Source organism: Nannospalax galili, unplaced genomic scaffold, assembly GCF_000622305.1.
Source record: "Nannospalax galili isolate Female #2095 unplaced genomic scaffold, S.galili_v1.0 scaffold377, whole genome shotgun sequence".
Taxonomy (NCBI): Eukaryota; Metazoa; Chordata; class Mammalia; order Rodentia; family Spalacidae; genus Nannospalax; species Nannospalax galili.
Genome location: NW_008341187.1, coordinates 3192542 through 3196562, shown reverse-complemented (window position 1 = coordinate 3196562; position 4021 = coordinate 3192542). Strand labels below are relative to the sequence as shown.

The window sequence follows — 4021 nt, the reverse complement described above, 5'->3', positions numbered from 1 at the left end:
TCAGGCATGGATCTAAATATGGTACAAATTTTGATGGTTGCATGGTGTACCAAGCAAAGTACAAGTACAAAACAGAACAATAGCAAAATATGGATTAAATGACAGCTCTCAAGGCCTCAGTCGTATTTTAGTTGTCAATCATTTGCCTATATCAGCCACAACAATAGCCACTGAGATCTTATTATGTGCCAGACATGATTTTCAAACATAGATTGCCCCATTTAACTCTCTCAGTGGTCCGTGAAATAACTACGATGTCATCCCCATTTTCAGATGAGAGGAAACTGAGGTGTAGAAGGAACCTAAGCCATGTGCTAAAGGCGTCTGTTCCACCAACAGCTAAATATATAGAGGTAAGTACATATTTTGATAGGAAAGTTTTGTATAGAATACATTTAAATTCAAGTACATTTTTAATTAAACTTTCTCTCTCCTTCACTCTCGCTCTCGCTCTTCCTCTCGCTCTCTGTGTGTATACATGGAAATCAGAGGACAACTTTCAAGAGTTGGTTCTGTTCCACCATATGGGTCCCAAGGACTGAAAGTCAGGTTGACAAGCTTGGCAGCAAGTATTTTTATTCACTGAGAAATCTCACCAGCCTCCAAGTATATTTAAATGTTGGTTTTCTTTTTCTTCCACTTTTAATAAAAAGCTAACTTCTTGTAATTACTTCCTATAACTAATTTCATCCTTAGGAATGATAGGCCAGAGGAATCCTTAATGGAACTCTGAAGTTATCAGTGAGTCTGTACAGACATTAATATTTTGGTACTTAGCAAGGATTTGACTTTAAGTTGTAAGAAATTGAGAGATTTTTATGCCTTTATGCATGTATTTTGATTTGTTTTGTGTTTTTTGAGACAAGGTCTCATACAACCCAGACCAGCCTCAAACCCACTATGTACCCCAGGCTGTCCTTAAAGCTCCTGATTGCACCCCCCCACCTCATGTCCCAAGTACTGGGATTATAGGCTTGAGCCACTACATCCAGTTTATACATTTAATGTATTGATAAAAGAAACATAGATTTAGAAAAACATGGGGACGTATTTATCCAGTGATTAAACTGTGTCACAGTGAGATCTCTTTCTTGTGCTATATCAAATTTCCCCTTACATTTTAAAAAGTCATGTTTTTATTAAAAGGATTATTTATGAAACCCATTTGTTATCAAATTCTTAAGCCATAGGGACAAGCTGAACTTAGAGCAAAAAATGACCTCAGTAGAGTAACATAACTTTGACAGTTTTTGAAAGACCAACCCAATTTTTTGTAATTGAGTTATATTTCTATAATGCCATTTTTATATAACTATTATATTTCTTGGAGAATGGGTAATAAATTCAAACTTAAGAGTTTCAGGATCCCATTCAAATGTGCATTCTTTCAAAGTCCCCTTGGGGAAAGCTATGACTTGATTCTGTGATGATTTATGTTTCTGAAGCAATCTTTCGGTAGTCAGTGAGTTGTAAATCTTCCTTTATATTGTGTACATAGATACGTGCTGGTGTAAGCCACATTTTATTCAAATATTTCAAGGGAAGTTTTGAGTATTGGTTTATTATGCATAGAACATACGTAAAAGTTAAACACGTCATATATACTTTCTCAATTTTAAACCTTAAAAAGCAAAAACCAGCTGGGCGTGGTGGCGCATACCTTTAATCCTAGCACTCAGGAGGCAGAGGTAGGCATATGTCTGTGAGTTCAAGGCCAGCCTGGTCTACATAGCAAGTTCCAGGCCAGCTGGGGCTACAGGGAGACCCTGTCTCAAAAAAGATTGAAAAAAAAAAAAAAAAGCTAAAACCTTCAGAGAAAGTTTGAACAGCTAACTCTTTCTGTGTTGGAAAATGGTGAATTCAGCTACTTGAAACTCCTTTGTAAATTTGGGACAACAGAAAGAAATTATTTTTATCAAGGCTTTGTCCAAAACTCCTAACATTTCCCTACTATCTTAAAGATCATGGCTTCTTTTACATTCATATAGAAATCTCTCTCCAATAGATTCTGATAACTCCACTTCCCGTCCATCTCATCATAAAGAAGTCTTCCTCTGTACATCAGACACCAGCCTGTCTTTTCATGTTCTTTTCCCTATTTATGCTATATTTTTATTTATGTTTGTTCTTTTCCCCTTATTTATACTGTATTTTTATTTATGTTTACACTCTTCATTTATACTACAAAATATTAATTTAAAAACTATCCCAAGGGGGCTGGAGAGATGGCTCAGCAGTTACAATCATGTACTGCTCTAGCAGAGGACTAGAGTTCAGTTCCTAGCACCCACAGTGTGGAGCTCACAACTGCCTGTAACTCAACTCCAGGGATTCTGACACCGTCTTCTGGCCTCTATGGGTAACTGCACTTAAGTACACATACCCCCACACAGACACACATACATACTCATGAGTATTTTTTTAACAGCATTGCTAGAATGAAATTACAATATAGCATATGCCATTTCAAAAGACATTTCCTGCCCTTTCTCTGCATAGCTCATACCCCACCACCCTAATCAGTGTAAAACCCACACCTCCTCCCATCATGCCTCAACTGAGAACCTTTATTCCACAAGGCTTTCAGTTAGGCAGTGACCTAAATTGACTGTCTGGGGAGAGTGAGAGCCAAGCCAGGTGGCTGGACCTTGAGGTTAGAGACACCTGTCTAAAGCTTCCTTCAGATATAAAAAGATCCTCCTAAGCCTGTGTAACTGGAATGGCAGCTAGCTAAAGCCTTCCTTCTTTAACAAGGTAGAGAGCTTGATAATTTAAGGAATAGGAGAGTGGTAGCTGGAGGGTATGTTCTTCATGCTCTTAAAGGCACTCGCAAAGGCTTTGAGAAAGACGAGTGAAGGCTGCTGAGAGCAGAGCTTCCATTCAAGCAGTAAGACTCAGTGGGGAGCAAACCTGGCAAATATTTTTTTAAGAATTTGAACTGTCTTGAGATTGGAGATTTAGCTCAGTGGTAGAGCACTTGCTTAGCAAGGGCAAGGCTCTGGCTTTAGTCCTCAACTCTGGAAAAACAAAACAAAACCCAAAACAAAAATTGAACGCTTTGTAATTCACTCTTGGCTTATTTTTTCCTAACCTCTGTATGTGTGTTATAATAAAAATGAAACATTTTAAATTAAGCTGACCAGGCTCCTCTCCTCATGGACGCTCAGTGTGCAGTAGCAACAAACAGCAGCCTTTGTGGTAGTGTATGAAGCCTGATGCTTGTGTGGCACAGAAGGATCTTGGAGACAGTGGATGTTCACATCTCTAATCTCAATGTTTTCCCACTCCTAGATTTCAGACAGGTAAGCAAGGTGAGTTTGGGAAGGAAGTCCCAGGGCACAGTGGCCAGGGTTCACATTCGCTGGACCATCATGTCCATCCCTGCCAATCTGTCAAATAACAAATCTGTGATTAAGGCTCCATACAGAGCCAAGATCAAGTTGCCTGGCCTTTAGAAGATCCACATCTCAAAGAAGTGGGGCTCCACCAAGTTTAATGCAGATGAGTTTGAAAACATGGTGGCTGAAAAATGGCTCATCCTGACAGTGGGATTAAAAATACCCTCATCATGGACCCTTAAACAAGCAGCAGGCTCTGCACTCCTGAAGCCTTCCACTTCACTGAGTACCACACTCCACCAAGCATATTCGCTAATAAATCTCTCATCTGATCTGGAAAGAAAAAAGCATTTAAATATGAAGCAGTTTGGGCACAGGCAAAAGGCAAGTTTGAAACCATTGTTCTTTTAAGATTTATTTTATTTTTATTTGTATATATGTGTGTGTATGTATGTGTGTGTGTGTGTGTGTGTGCACCTTCATACACACGCCTGTGGGTGTCCTACAGAAGCCAGAAGAGGGTGTCAGATCCCCTGCAGCTTCAGATACAGGCAGTTGGGAGCTGCCATATAGGTGCTGGGAACCAAATGTGGGTCCTCTGCAAGAGCATCAAGAGTTCTTAACTGCTGAGCAATTGCTCAAGCCCTAAACCATTCTTTTACTTCCCTGTCAGGTGGAGAACG

At 39.5% G+C, this 4021-nt stretch overlaps 1 non-coding gene across 1 annotated transcript; it reads left to right on the top strand.

The window, feature by feature from the left end:
* The first annotated feature begins 3115 nt into the window (after window positions 1-3115).
* Window positions 3116-3251, top strand: LOC115071000. Its single transcript, XR_003850102.1, has one exon. It is a non-coding gene; the product is annotated as a small nucleolar RNA SNORA70 (small nucleolar RNA).
* Window positions 3252-4021: the final 770 nt, after the last annotated feature.